Genomic DNA, 16,556 nt, shown 5'->3' with positions numbered 1-16,556 from the left:
TGCATCTAAAACCGAGTTCCCTGACCGGGAAACGAACCCGGGCCGCGCGGTGAGAGCGCCGAATCCTAACCACTAGACAACCAGGGACTGCTCTACACAGTGTACAACATGTCCAAAAACGTCATAGTACAGTATGTCGAATAAATGTCATAAAAAAGTAATAGTATAGCATGTCGAAAACAGTCACAGTATAGCATGTCGAAAAATAGATTAAACAGTCACAGTATAGCATGTCAAAAACAGTCATAGTATAGCATGTCGAAAAATAGGTAAAACAGTAATAGCATAGCATGTCGATAAAAGTAAAAAAACAGTCATAGTATATCATGGCGAAAACAGTCATAGTATAGCTTGTTGAAAAAGTGAAAAAACAGTCATAGTATAGCATGTCAAAAACAGTTATAGTATAGCATGTCGAAAAATAGGTAAAACAGTCATAGTATAGCATGTCGAAAAAAGGAAAAAACTGTCATCGTATAGCATGTAAAAAACAGTGAAAAAACAGTCATAGTATAGCATGTCGAAAACAGTGACAGTATAGCATTTCGAAAAAAGTGAAAAAACAGTCATAGTATAGCATGTCGAAAAAAGTGAAAAAACAGTCAGAGTATAGCATGTTGATAAAAGTAAAAAAACAGTCATAGTATAGCATGTCGAAAAAAGGAAAAAACAGTCATAGTATAGCATGTCGAAAACAGTCATAGTATAGCATGTCAAAAACAGTCATAGTTTAGCATGTCGAAAAAAGTGAAAAAACAGTCATAGTATAGCATGTCGAAAACAGTCATAGTATAGCATGTTGAAAAAAGTGAAAAAACAGTCATAGTATAGCATAAAAAACAGTCATAGTAAAGCATGTCGAAAAAAGGAAAAAAAAGTCATAGTATAGCATGGCGAAAACAGTCATAGTATAGCGTGTCGAAAAATGAAAAAACAGTCATAGTATAGCATGTCGAAAACAGTCATTGTATAGCGTGTCAAAAAAAGTGAAAAAACAGTCATAGTATAGCATTTCAAAAAAAGTGAAAAAACAGTCATAGTATGGCATGTCGATAAAAGTAAAAAAACAGTCATAGTATAGCATGGCGAAAACAGTCATAGTATAGCTTGTCGAAAAAAGTGAAAAAACAGTCATAGTATAGCATGTCGATAAAAGTAAAAAAACAGTCATAGTATAGCATGGCGAAAACAGTCATAGTATAGCGTGTTGAAAAATGGAAAAAACAATCATAGTATAGCATGTCGAAAACAGTCATAGTATAGCATGTCGAAAAAAGTGAAAAAACAGTCATAATATAGCATGTCGAAAAAAGTGAAAAAACAGTCACAGTATAGCATGTCGAAAACAGTAATAGCATTGCATGTTGAAAAAAGTGAAAAAACAGTCATAGTATAGCATGTCGAAAACAGTAATAGTATAGCATGTTGAAAAAAGTGAAAAAACAGTCATAGTATAGCATGTCAAAAACAGTCATAGTATAGCATGTCGAAAAATAGGTAAAACAGTCATAGTATAGCATGTCGAAAAAAGGAAAAAACAGTCAGAGTATAGCATGTCGAAAACAGTGATAGTATAGCATTTCGAAAAAAGTGAAAAAACAGTCATAGTATAGCATGTCGAAAAAAGTGAAAAAACAGTCATAGTATAGCTTGTCGAAAAAGTGAAAAAACAGTCATAGTATAGCATGTCAAAAACAGTCATAGTATAGCATGTCGAAAAATAGGTAAAAAAGTCATAGTATAGCATGTCGAAAAAAGTGAAAAAACAGTCATAGTATAGCATGTCGATAAAAGTAAAAAAACAGTCATAGTATAGCATGTCGAAAAAAGGAAAAAACAGTCATAGTATAGCATGTCGAAAACAGTCATAGTATAGCATTTCAAAAAAAGGGATACTTTAAACTTAGACTTTACTATAGTCATCATACATTTGGATTAAACTCTTCATTTAACCCATCTCCAACAGATGGGGGACAGTTGGCTGACAACCTTGCTGTTACCGCAACTGCCACGGCTGTCTCAACAAAATTTCTGATTCGCCACGACTATTACAATGCATCTAAAACCGATTTCCCTGACCGGGAATCTAACCCCCACCGCGGCGGTGAGAGCGCCGAATCCTAACCACTAGACCACCAGGGACTGCTTTACACAGTGTACATCATGTCCAAAAATGTCATAGTACAGTATGTCGAATAAATGTCATAAAACAGTCATAGTATAGCATGTCAAAAACAGTCATAGTATAGCATGTCGAAAAATAGATAAAACAGTCATAGTATAGCATGTCGAAAAAACTGAAAAAACAGTCATAGTATAGCATGTCAAAAACAGTCATAGTATAGCATGTCAAAAACAGTCATCGTATAGCATGTCGAAAAATAGATAAAACAGTCATAGTATAGCATGTCGAAAAAACTGAAAAAACAGTCATATTATAGCATGTCAAAAACAGTCATAGTATAGCATGTCAAAAACAGTCATCGTATAGCATGTCGAAAACAGTCATAGTATAGCGTGTTGAAAAATGGAAAAAACAGTCATAGTATAGCTTGTCGAAAAAAGTGAAAAAAAAGTCATAGTATAGCATGTTGAAAAAAGTGAAAAAACAGTCATAGTATAGCATGTCAAAAACAGTCATAGTATAGCATGTCGAAAAAAGTGAAAAAACAGTCAAAGTATAGCATAAAAAACAGTCATAGTATAGCATGTCGAAAAAAGGAAAAAAAAGTCATAGTATAGCATGGTGAAAACAGTCATAATATAGCGTGTTGAAAAATGGAAAAAACAGTCATAGTATAGCTTTTCGAAAAAAGGAAAAAACAGTCACAGTATAGTATGTCAAAAAATGGAAAAAACAGTCATAGTATAGCATGTCGAAAACAGTCATAGTATAGCATGTCGAAAAAAGTGAAAAAACAGTCATAATATAGCCTGTCGAAAACAGTCACAGTATAGCATGTCGAAAACAGTCATAGTATAGCGTGTTGAAAAATGAAAAAACAGTCATAGTATAGCTTGTCGAAAAAAGTGAAAAAAAAGTCATAGTATAGCATGTCGAAAAAAGTGAAAAAACAGTCACAGTATAGCATGTCGAAAACAGTCATAGTATAGCGTTTCGAAAAAAGTGAAAAAACAGTCATAGTATAGCATGGCGAAAACAGTCATAGTATAGCTTGTCGAAAAAAGTGAAAAAACAGTCATAATATAGCATGTCGAAAACAGTCATAGTATAGTATGTCGAAAACAGTCATAGTATAGCGTGTTGAAAAATGGAAAAAACAATCATAGTATAGCATGTCGAAAACAGTCATAGTATAGCATGTCGAATAAATGTCATAAAACAGTCATAGTATAGCATGTCAAAAACAGTCATAGTATAGCATGTCGAAAAATAGATAAAACAGTCATAGTATAGCATGTCGAAAAAACTGAAAAAACAGTCATAGTATAGCATGTCAAAAACAGTCATAGTATAGCATGTCAAAAACAGTCATCGTATAGCATGTCGAAAAATAGATAAAACAGTCATAGTATAGCATGTCGAAAAAACTGAAAAAACAGTCATATTATAGCATGTCAAAAACAGTCATAGTATAGCATGTCAAAAACAGTCATCGTATAGCATGTCGAAAACAGTCATAGTATAGCATGTCAAAAACAGTCATAGTATAGCGTGTTGAAAAATGGAAAAAACAGTCATAGTATAGCTTGTCGAAAAAAGTGAAAAAAAAGTCATAGTATAGCATGTTGAAAAAAGTGAAAAAACAGTCATAGTATAGCATGTCAAAAACAGTCATAGTATAGCATGTCGAAAAAAGTGAAAAAACAGTCAAAGTATAGCATAAAAAACAGTCATAGTATAGCATGTCGAAAAAAGGAAAAAAAAGTCATAGTATAGCATGGTGAAAACAGTCATAATATAGCGTGTTGAAAAATGGAAAAAACAGTCATAGTATAGCTTTTCGAAAAAAGGAAAAAACAGTCACAGTATAGTATGTCAAAAAATGGAAAAAAACAGTCATAGTATAGCATGTCGAAAACAGTCATAGTATAGCATGTCGAAAAAAGTGAAAAAACAGTCATAATATAGCCTGTCGAAAACAGTCACAGTATAGCATGTCGAAAACAGTCATAGTATAGCGTGTTGAAAAATGAAAAAACAGTCATAGTATAGCTTGTCGAAAAAAGTGAAAAAAAAGTCATAGTATAGCATGTCGAAAAAAGTGAAAAAACAGTCACAGTATAGCATGTCGAAAACAGTCATAGTATAGCGTTTCGAAAAAAGTGAAAAAACAGTCATAGTATAGCATGGCGAAAACAGTCATAGTATAGCTTGTCGAAAAAAGTGAAAAAACAGTCATAATATAGCATGTCGAAAACAGTCATAGTATAGTATGTCGAAAACAGTCATAGTATAGCGTGTTGAAAAATGGAAAAAACAATCATAGTATAGCATGTCGAAAACAGTCATAGTATAGCATGTCGAAAAAAGTGAAAAAACAGTCATAATATAGCATGTCGAAAAACGTGAAAAAACAGTCACAGTATAGCATGTCGAAAACAGTAATAGTATAGCATGTCGAAAAAAGTGAAAAAACAGTCATAGTATAGCATGTCAAAAACAGTCATAGTATAGCATGTCGAAAAATAGGTAAAACAGTCATAGTATAGCATGTCGAAAAAAGGAAAAAACAGTCATAGTATAGCATGTCGAAAAAAGGAAAAAACAGTCATAGTATAGCATGTCGAAAACAGTGAAAAAACAGTCATAGTATAGCATGTCAAAAACAGTCATAGTATAGCATGTCAAAAACAGTCATCGTATAGCATGTCGAATACAGTCATAGTATAGCATGTCGAAAAAAGTGAAAAAACAGTGATAATATAGCATGTCGAAAACAGTCATAGTATAGCATGTCGAAAAAAGTCATAGTATAGCGTGTTGAAAAATGGAAAAAACAGTCATAGTATAGCATGTCGAAAAAAGTGAAAAAAAAGTCATAGTATAGCATGTCGAAAAAAGTGAAAAAACAGTCATAGTATAGCATGTCGAAAAAAGTGAAAAAACAGTCATAGTATAGCATGTCGAAAACAGTCATACTATAGCATGTTGAAAACATGTCAAAAACAGTCATCGTATAGCATGTCGAATACAGTCATAGTATAGCATGTCGAAAAAAGTGAAAAAACAGTCATAATATAGCATGTTGAAAACAGTCATAGTATAGCATGTCGAAAAAAGTGAAAAAACAGTCATAGTATAGCATGTCGAAAAAAGTGAAAAAACAGTCATAGTATAGCATGTTGAAAACAGTCATAGTATAGCATGTCGAAAAAAGTGAAAAAACAGTCATAGTATAGCATGTCGAAAAAAGTGAAAAAACAGTCATAGTATAGCATGTCGAAAAAAGTGAAAAAACAGTCATAGTATAGCATGTCGAAAACAGTCATACTATAGCATGTTGAAAAAAGTGAAAAAACAGTCATAGTATAGCATGTCAAAAACAGTCATAGTATAGCATGTCGAAAAAAGTGAAAAAACAGTCATAGTATAGCATACAAAACAGTCATAGTATAGCGTGTTGAAAAATGGAAAAAACAGTCATAGTATAGCATGTCGAAAAAAAGAAAAAAAAGTCATAGTATAGCATGGCGAAAACAGTCATAGTATAGCGTGTTGAAAAATGGAAAAAACAGTCATAGTATAGCTTGTCGAAAAAAGGAAAAAACAGTCATAGTATGGTATGTCGAAAAATGGAAAAAAACAGTCATAGTATAGCATGTCGAAAACAGTCATAGTATAGCATGTCGAAAAAAGTGAAAAAACAGTCATAATATAGCCTGTCGAAAACAGTCACAGTATAGCATGTTGAAAAGAGTCATAGTATAGCGTGTTGAAAAATGGAAAAAACAGTCATAGTATAACATGTCGAAAAAAGTGAAAAAACAGTCATAGTATAGCATGTCGATAAAAGTAAAAAAACAGTCATAGTATAGCATGTCGAAAAAAGTGAAAAAACAGTCATAATATAGCATGTCGAAAACAGTCATAGTATAGTATGTCGAAAACAGTCATAGTATAGCATGTCGAAAAAAGTGAAAAAACAGTCATAATATAGCATGTCGAAAACAGTCATAGTATAGCATGTCGAAAACAGTGAAAAAAAAGTCATAGTATAGCATGTCGAAAACAGTGAAAAAACAGTCATAGTATAGCATGTCGAAAACAGTGATAGTATAGCATTTCGAAAAAAGTGAAAAAACAGTCATAGTATAGCATGTCGAAAAAAGTGAAAAAACAGTCATAGTATAGCATGTCGATAAAAGTAAAAAAACAGTCATAGTATAGCATGGCGAAAACAAACATAGTATAGCTTGTCGAAAAAGTGAAAAAACAGTCATAGTATAGCATGTCAAAAACAGTCATAGTATAGCATGTCGAAAAATAGGTAAAACAGTCATTGTATAGCATGTCGAAAAAAGGAAAAAACAGTCATAGTATAGCATGTCGAAAACAGTCATCGTATAGCATGTCGAATACAGTCATAATATAGCATGTCGAAAACAGTCATAATATAGCATGTCGAAAACAGTCATAGTATAGCGTGTTGAAAAATGGAAAAAACAGTCATAGTATAGCATGTTGAAAAAAGTGAAAAAGAAGTCATAGTATAGCATGTCGAAAAAAGTGAAAAAACAGGGCCGCGGCGGTGAGAGCGCCGAATCCTAACCACTAGACAACCAGGGACTGCTCTACACAGTGTACAACATGTCCAAAAACGTCATAGTACAGTATGTCGAATAAATGTCATAAAAAAGTAATAGTATAGCATGTCGAAAACAGTCACAGTATAGCATGTCGAAAAATAGATTAAACAGTCACAGTATAGCATGTCAAAAACAGTCATAGTATAGCATGTCGAAAAATAGGTAAAACAGTAATAGCATAGCATGTCGATAAAAGTAAAAAAACAGTCATAGTATATCATGGCGAAAACAGTCATAGTATAGCTTGTTGAAAAAGTGAAAAAACAGTCATAGTATAGCATGTCAAAAACAGTTATAGTATAGCATGTCGAAAAATAGGTAAAACAGTCATAGTATAGCATGTCGAAAAAAGGAAAAAACTGTCATCGTATAGCATGTAAAAAACAGTGAAAAAACAGTCATAGTATAGCATGTCGAAAACAGTGACAGTATAGCATTTCGAAAAAAGTGAAAAAACAGTCATAGTATAGCATGTCGAAAAAAGTGAAAAAACAGTCAGAGTATAGCATGTTGATAAAAGTAAAAAAACAGTCATAGTATAGCATGTCGAAAAAAGGAAAAAACAGTCATAGTATTGCATGTCGAAAACAGTCATAGTTTAGCATGTCGAAAAAGTGAAAAAACAGTCATAGTATAGCATGTCAAAAAAAGGAATACTTTAAACTTTACTATAGTGATCATACATTTGGATTAAACTCTTCATTTAACCTATCTCCAACAGGTGGGGGACAGTTGGCTGACAACCTTGCTGTTACCGCAATTGCCACGGATGTCTCAACGAATTTTCTGATTCGCCACGACTATTACAATGCATCTAAAACCTAGTTCCCTGACCGGGAATCGAACCCGGGCCGCGGCAGTGAGAGCGCCGAATCCTAACCACTAGACCACCAGGGACTGCTCTACACAGTGTACAACATGTCCAAAAATGTCATAGTACAGTATGTCGCATAAATGTCATAAAAAAGTCATAGTATAGCATGTCGAAAACAGTCACAGTATAGCATGTCGAAAAATAGATAAAACAGTCACAGTATAGCATGTCGAAAAAAGTGAAAAAACAGTCATAGTATAGCATGTCAAAAACAATCATAGTATAGCATGTCGAAAAATAGGTAAAACAGTAATAGTATAGCATGTCGATAAAAGTAAAAGAACAGTCATAGTATAGCATGGCGAAAACAGTCATAGTATAGCTTGTCGAAAAAGTGAAAAAACAGTCATAGTATAGCATGTCAAAAACAGTCATAGTATAGCATGTCGAAAAATAGGTAAAACAGTCATAGTATAGCATGTCGAAAAAAGGAAAAAACAGTCATAGTATAGCATGTCGAAAACAGTGAAAAAACAGTCATAGTATAGCATGTCGAAAACAGTGATAGTATAGCATTTCGAAAAAAGTGAAAAAACAGTCATAGTATAGCATGTCAAAAACAGTCATAGTATAGCATGTCGAAAAATAGATAAAACAGTCATAGTATAGCATGTCAAAAACAGTCATAGTATAGCATGTCAAAAACAGTCATCGTATAGCATGTCGAAAACAGTCATAGTATAGCATGTCGAAAAAAGTGAAAAAACAGTCATAATATAGCATATCGAAAACAGTCATAGTATAGCATGTCGAAAACAGTCATAGTATAGCGTGTTGAAAAATGGAAAAAAAAAATCATAGTATAGCATGTCGAAAACAGTCATAGTATAGCATGTCGAAAAAAGTGAAAAAACAGTCATTTTATAGCATGTCGAAAACAGTCATAGTATAGTATGTCGAAAACAGTCATAGTATAGCTTGTTGAAAAATGGAAAAAACAGTCATAGTATAGCTTGTCGAAAAAAGTGAAAAAACAGTCTCAGTATAGCATGTCGAAAACAGTAATAGTATAGCATGTCGAAAAAAGTGAAAAAACAGTCATAGTATAGCATGTCAAAAACAGTCATAGTATAGCATGTCGAAAAATAGGTAAAACAGTCATAGTATAGCATGTCGAAAAAAGGTAAAAACAGTCATAGTATAGCACGTCGAAAACAGTGAAAAAACAGTCATAGTATAGCATGTCGAAAACAGTGACAGTATAGCATTTCCAAAAAAGTGAAAAAACAGTCATAGTATAGCATGTCGAAAAAAGTGAAAAAACAGTCACAGTATAGCATGTCGATTAAAGTAAAAAAACAGTCATAGTATAGCATGTCAAAAACAGTCATAGTATAGCATGTCGAAAAATAGGTAAAACAGTCATAGTATAGCATGTCGAAAAAAGGAAAAAACAGTCATAGTATAGCATGTCGAAAACAGTCATAGTATAGCATGTCGAAAACAGTCATAGTTTAGCATGTCAAAAAAAGTGAAAAAACAGTCATAGTATAGCATGTCAAAAAAAGGGATACTTTAAACTTAAACTTTACTATTGTGATCATACATTTGGATTAAACTCTTCATTTAACCCATCTCCAACAGATGGGGGACAGTTGGCTGACAACCTTGCTGTTACTGCAACTGCCACGGCTGTCTCAACGAAATTTCTGATTCGCCACGACTATTACAATGCATCTAAAACCAAGTTCCCTGACCGGGAATTGAACCCTGGCCGCAGCAGTGAGAGCGCCGAATCCTAACCACTAGACCACCAGGGACTGCTCTACGCAGTGTACAACATGTCCAAAAATGTCATGGTACAGTATGTCGAATAAATGTCATAAAAAAGTCATAGTATAGCATGTCGAAAACAGTCACAGTATAGCATGTCGAAAAATAGATAAAACAGTCATAGTATAGCATGTCGAAAAACAGTCATAGTATAGCATGTCGAAAAAAGGAAAAAACAGTCATAGTATAGCATGGCGAAAACAGTCATAGTGTAGCTTGTCGAAAAAAGGAAAAAACAGTCATAGTATTGTATGCCGAAAAAAGGAAAAAACAGTCATAGTATAGCATGGCGAAAACAGTCATAGTATAGCATGTTGAAAAATGGAAAAAACAGTCATAGTATAGCATGTCGAAAACAGTGATAGTAAAGCATTTCGAAAAAAGTGAAAAAACAGTGATAGTATAGCATTTCGAAAAAAGTGAAAAAACAGTCATAGTATAGCATGTCGAAAAAAGTGAAAAAACAGTCATAGTATAGCATGTCAAAAACAGTCATAGTATAGCATGTCGAAAAATAGGTAAAACAGTCATAGTATAGCATGTCGAAAATAGTCATAGTATAGCGTGTTGAAAAATGGAAAAAACAGTCATAGTATAGCTTGTCGAAAAAAGTGAAAAAACAGTCATAGTATAGCATGTCGATAAAAGTAAAAAAACAGTCATAATATAGCATGTCGAAAACAGTCATAGTATAGTATGTCGAAAACAGTCATAGTATAGCGTGTTGAAAAATGGAAAAAACAATCATAGTATAGCATGTCGAAAACAGTCATAGTATAGCATGTCGAAAAAAGTGAAAAAACAGTCATAATATAGCATGTCGAAAACAGTCATAGTATAGTATGTCGAAAACAGTCATAGTATAGCGTGTTGAAAAATGGAAAAAACAGTCATAGTATAGCTTGTCGAAAAAAGTGAAAAAAAGTCATAGTATAGCATGTCGAAAACAAACATAGTATAGCTTGTCGAAAAAGTGAAAAAACAGTCATAGTATAGCATGTCAAAAAAAGTCATAGTATAGCATGTCGAAAAATAGGTAAAACAGTCATAGTATAGCATGTCGAAAAAAGGAAAAAACAGTCATAGTATAGCATGTCGAAAACAGTGAAAAAACAGTCATAGTATAGCATGTCTAAAACAGTGATAGTATAGCATTTCCAAAAAAGTGAAAAAACAGTCATAGTATAGCATGTCGATAAAAGTAAAAAAACAGTCATAGCATAGCATGGCGAAAACAGTCATAGTATAGCTTGTCGAAAAAGTGAAAAAACAGTCATAGTATAGCATGTCAAAAACAGTCATAGTATAGCATGTCGAAAAATAGGTAAAACAGTCATAGTATAGCATGTCGAAAAAAATAAAAAACAGTCATAGTATAGCATGTCGAAAACAGTGAAAAAACAGTCATAGTATAGCATGTCGAAAACAGTGATAGTATAGCATTTCGAAAAAAGTGAAAAAACAGTCATAGTATAGCATGTCGAAAAAAGTGAAAAAACAGTCATAGTATAGCATGTCGAAAAAAGTAAAAAAACAGTCATAGTCTAGCATGTCAAAAACAGTCATAGTATAGCATGTCGAAAAAAGTGAAAAAACAGTCATAATATAGCATGTCGAAAACAGTCATAGTATAGTATGTCGAAAACAGTCATAGTATAGCGTGTTGAAAAATGGAAAAAACAGTCATAGTATAGCTTGTCGAAAAAAGTGAAAAAAAGTCATAGTATAGCATGTCGAAAAAAGTGAAAAAACAGTCACAGTATAGCATGTCGAAAACAGTAATAGTATAGCATGTCGAAAAAAGTGAAAAAACAGTCATAGTATAGCATGTCAAAAACAGTCATAGTATAGCATGTCGAAAAATAGGTAAAACAGTCATAGTATAGCATGTCGAAAAAAGGAAAAAACAGTCATAGTATAGCATGTCGAAAACAGTGAAAAAACAGTCATAGTATAGCATGTCGAAAACAGTGATAGTATAGCATTTCCAAAAAAGTGAAAAAACAGTCATAGTATAGCATGTCGAAAAAAGTGAAAAAACAGTCATAGTATAGCATGTCGATAAAAGTAAAAAAACAGTCATAGCATAGCATGGCGAAAACAGTCATAGTATAGCTTGTCGAAAAAGTGAAAAAACAGTCATAGTATAGCATGTCAAAAACAGTCATAGTATAGCATGTCGAAAAATAGGTAAAACAGTCATAGTATAGCATGTCGAAAAAAATAAAAAACAGTCATAGTATAGCATGTCGAAAACAGTGAAAAAACAGTCATAGTATAGCATGTCGAAAACAGTGATAGTATAGCATTTCGAAAAAAGTGAAAAAACAGTCATAGTATAGCATGTCGAAAAAAGTGAAAAAACAGTCATAGTATAGCATGTCGATAAAAGTAAAAAAACAGTCATAGTCTAGCATGTCAAAAACAGTCATAGTATAGCATGTCGAAAAATAGGTAAAACAGTCATAGTATAGCATGTCGAAAAAAGGAAAAAACAGTCATAGTATAGCATGTCGAAAACAGTCATAGTATAGCATGTCGAAAAAAGTGAAAAAACAGTCATAATATAGCATGTCGAAAACAGTCATAGTATAGTATGTCGAAAACAGTCATAGTATAGCGTGTTGAAAAATGGAAAAAACAGTCATAGTATAGCTTGTCGAAAAAAGTGAAAAAAAGTCATAGTATAGCATGTTGAAAAAAGTGAAAAAACAGTCACAGTAAAGCATGTCGAAAACAGTAATAGTATAGCATGTCGAAAAAAGTGAAAAAACAGTCATAGTATAGCATGTCAAAAACAGTCATAGTATAGCATGTCGAAAAATAGGTAAAACAGTCATAGTATAGCATGTCGAAAAAAGGAAAAAACAGTCATAGTATAGCATGTCGAAAACAGTGAAAAAACAGTCATAGTATAGCATGTCGAAAACAGTGATAGTATAGCATTTCCAAAAAAGTGAAAAAACAGTCATAGTATAGCATGTCGATAAAAGTAAAAAAACAGTCATAGTATAGCTTGTCGAAAAAGTGAAAAAACAGTCATAGTATAGCATGTCAAAAACAGTCATAGTATAGCATGTCGAAAAATAGGTAAAACAGTCATAGTATAGCATGTCGAAAAAAATAAAAAACAGTCATAGTATAGCATGTCGAAAAAAATAAAAAACAGTCATAGTATAGCATGTCGAAAACAGTGAAAAAACAGTCATAGTATAGCATGTCGAAAACAGTGATAGTATAGCATTTCGAAAAAAGTGGAAAAAACAGTCATAGTATAGCATGTCGAAAAAAGTGAAAAAACAGTCATAGTATAGCATGTCGATAAAAGTAAAAAAACAGTCATAGTCTAGCATGTCAAAAACAGTCATAGTATAGCATGTCGAAAACAGTCATAGTTTAGCATGTCGAAAAAAGTGAAAAAACAGTCATAGTATAGCATGTCAAAAAAAGGGATACTTTAAACTTAAACTTTACTATAGTCATCATACATTTGGATTAAAGTCTTCATTTAACCCATCTCCAACAGATGGGGGACAGTTGGCTGACAACCTTGCTGTTACCGCAACTGCCACGGCTGTCTCAACGAAATTTCTGATTCGCCACGACTATTACAATGCATCTAAAACCGAGTTCCCTGACCGGGAATCGAACCCGGGTCGCGCAGTGAGAGCGCCGAATCCTAACCACTAGACCACCAGGGACTGCTCTATGCAGTGTACATCATGTCCAAAAATGTCATAGTACAGTATGTCGAATAAATGTCATAAAAAAGTCATAGTATAGCATGTCGAAAAAAGTGAAAAAACAGTCATAGTATAGCATGTCAAAAACAGTCATAGTATAGCATGTCGAAAAAAGTGAAAGAACAGTCATAATATAGCATGTCGAAAACAGTCATAGTATAGCTTGTCGAAAAAAGTGAAAGAACAGTCATAATATAGCATGTCGAAAACAGTCATAATATAGTATGTCGAAAACAGTCATAGTATAGCGTGTTGAAAAATGGAAAAAACAGTCATAGTATAGCTTGTCGAAAAAAGTGAAAAAACAGTCATAGTATAGCATGTCGACAAAAGTGAAAAAACAGTCATAGTATAGCATGTCGATAAAAGTAAAAAAACAGTCATAGTATAGCATGGCGAAAACAGTCATAGTATAGCTTGTCGAAAAAGTGAAAAAACAGTCATAGTATAGCATGTCAAAAACAGTCATAGTATAGCTTGTCGAAAAAGTGAAAAAACAGTCATAGTATAGCATGTCAAAAACAGTCATAGTATAGCATGTCGAAAAATAGGTAAAACAGTCATAGTATAGCATGTCGAAAAAAATAAAAAACAGTCATAGTATAGCATGTCGAAAACAGTCATAGTTTAGCATGTCGAAAAAAGTGAAAAAACAGTCATAGTATAGCATGTCAAAAAAAGGGATACTTTAAACTTAAACTTTACTATAGTCATCATACATTTGGATTAAAGTCTTCATTTAACCCATCTCCAACAGATGGGGGACAGTTGGCTGACAACCTTGCTATTACCGCAACTACCACGGCTGTCTCAACGAAATTTCTGATTCGCCACGACTATTACAATGCATCTAAAACCGAGTTCCCTGACCTGGAATCGAAGCCGGGCCGCGGCTGTGAGAGCGCCGAATCGTAACCACTAGACCACCAGGGACTGCTCTATGCAGTGTACAACATGTCCAAAAATGTCATAGTACAGTATGTCGAATAAATGTCATAAAAAAGTCATAGTATAGCATGTCGAAAAAAGTGAAAAAACAGTCATAGTATAGCATGTCAAAAACAGTCATAGTATAGCATGTCGAAAAAAGTGAAAGAACAGTCATAATATAGCATGTCGAAAACAGTCATAGTATAGCTTGTCGAAAAAAGTGAAAGAACAGTCATAATATAGCATGTCGAAAACAGTCATAGTATAGTATGTCGAAAACAGTCATAGTATAGCGTGTTGAAAAATGGAAAAAACAGTCATAGTATAGCATGTCGAAAAAAGTGAAAAAACAGTCATAGTATAGCATGTCAAAAACAGTTATAGTATAGCATGTCGAAAAATAGGTAAAACAGTCATAGTATAGCATGTCGAAAAAAGGAAAAAACAGTCATAGTATAGCATGTCAAAAACAGTCATAGTATAGCATGTCGAAAACAGTCATAGTTTAGCATGTCGAAAAAAGTGAAAAAACAGTCATAGTATAGCATGTCAAAAAAAGGGATACTTTAAACTTAAACTTTACTATAGTCATCATACATTTGGATTAAAGTCTTCATTTAACCCATCTCCAACAGATGGGGGACAGTTGGCTGACAACCTTGCTATTACCGCAACTACCACGGCTGTCTCAACGAAATTTCTGATTCGCCACGACTATTACAATGCATCTAAAACCGAGTTCCCTGACCGGGAATCGAAGCCGGGCCGCGGCTGTGAGAGCGCCGAATCGTAACCACTAGACCACCAGGGACTGCTCTATGCAGTGTACATCATGTCCAAAAATGTCATAGTACAGTATGTCGAATAAATGTCATAAAAAAGTCATAGTATAGCATGTCGAAAAAAGTGAAAAAACAGTCATAGTATAGCATGTCAAAAACAGTCATAGTATAGCATGTCGAAAAAAGTGAAAGAACAGTCATAATATAGCATGTCGAAAACAGTCATAGTATAGCTTGTCGAAAAAAGTGAAAGAACAGTCATAATATAGCATGTCGAAAACAGTCATAGTATAGTATGTCGAAAACAGTCATAGTATAGCGTGTTGAAAAATGGAAAAAACAGTCATAGTATAGCATGTCGAAAAAAGTGAAAAAACAGTCATAGTATAGCATGTCAAAAACAGTTATAGTATAGCATGTCGAAAAATAGGTAAAACAGTCATAGTATAGCATGTCGAAAAAAGGAAAAAACAGTCATAGTATAGCATGTCGAAAACAGTCATAGTATAGCATGTCGAAAACAGTCATAGTTTAGCATGTCGAAAAAAGTGAAAAAACAGTCATAGTATAGCATGTCAAAAAAAGGGATACTTTAAACTTAAACTTTACTATAGTCATCATACATTTGGATTAAAGTCTTCATTTAACCCATCTCCAACAGATGGGGGACAGTTGGCTGACAACCTTGCTATTACCGCAACTGCCACGGCTGTCTCAACAAAATTTCTGATTCGCCACGACTATTACAATGCATCTAAAACCGAGTTCCCTGACCGGGAATCGAACCCGGGCAGCGACGGTGAGAGCACCGAATCCTAACCACTAGACCACCAGGGACTGCTCTATGCAGTGTACATCATGTCCAAAAATGTCATAGTACAGTATTTCGAATAAATGTCATAAAAAAGTCATAGTATAGCTTGTCGAAAAAAGTGAAAAAACAGTCATAGTATAGCATGTCAAAAACAGTCATAGTATAGCATGTCGAAAAATAGGTAAAACAGTCATAGTATAGCATGTCGAAAAAAGGAAAAAACAGTCATAGTATAGCATGTCGAAAACAGTGAAAAAACAGTCATAGTATAGCATGTCGAAAACAGTGATAGTATAGCATTTCGAAAAAAGTGAAAAAACAGTCATAGTATAGCATGTCGACAAAAGTGAAAAAACAGTCATAGTATAGCATGTCGATAAAAGTAAAAAAACAGTCATAGTATAGCATGGCGAAAACAGTCATAGTATAGCATGTCGAAAAATAGGTAAAACAGTCATAGTATAGCATGTCGAAAAAAGGAAAAAACAGTCATAGTATAGCATGTCGAAAACAGTCATAGTATAGCATGTCGAAAACAGTCATAGTTTAGCATGTCGAAAAAAGTGAAAAAACAGTCATAGTATAGCATGTCAAAAAAAGGGATACTTTAAACTTAGACTTTACTATAGTCATCATACATTTGGATTAAACTCTTCATTTAACCCATCTCCAACAGATGGGGGACAGTTGGCTGACAACCTTGCTGTTACCGCAACTGCCACGGCTGTCTCAACGAAATTTCTGATTCGCCATGACTATTACAATACATCTAAAACCGAGTTCCCTGACCAGGAATCGAACCCAGGCCGCAGCAGTGAGAGCGCCGAATCCTAACCACTAGACCACCAGGGACTGCTTTACACAGTGTA

General features: G+C 33.6%; 3 non-coding genes across 3 annotated transcripts; all 3 read right to left on the bottom strand.

Annotated features, from left to right (window-relative positions):
- Positions 1-7,596: 7,596 nt before the first annotated feature.
- On the bottom strand, positions 7,597-7,668 carry trnae-cuc (transfer RNA glutamic acid (anticodon CUC)). Its single transcript has one exon. It is a non-coding gene; the product is annotated as a tRNA-Glu (tRNA).
- A 1,665-nt stretch (positions 7,669-9,333) lies between these two features.
- trnae-cuc (transfer RNA glutamic acid (anticodon CUC)) lies at positions 9,334-9,405 on the bottom strand. Its single transcript has one exon. It is a non-coding gene; the product is annotated as a tRNA-Glu (tRNA).
- Positions 9,406-15,638: 6,233 nt separating this feature from the next.
- Positions 15,639-15,710, bottom strand: trnae-cuc (transfer RNA glutamic acid (anticodon CUC)). Its single transcript has one exon. It is a non-coding gene; the product is annotated as a tRNA-Glu (tRNA).
- Between the last annotated feature and the right edge of the window lie 846 nt (positions 15,711-16,556).

This window comes from Cebidichthys violaceus, unplaced genomic scaffold (assembly GCF_023349555.1).
Source record: "Cebidichthys violaceus isolate CVI_PGR_0920_01 unplaced genomic scaffold, fCebVio1.0.p SCAF_28, whole genome shotgun sequence".
Taxonomy (NCBI): domain Eukaryota; kingdom Metazoa; phylum Chordata; class Actinopteri; order Perciformes; family Stichaeidae; genus Cebidichthys; species Cebidichthys violaceus.
Note: the sequence above shows the minus strand (reverse complement) of the source record. Positions and strands in the feature narration are given on the sequence as shown.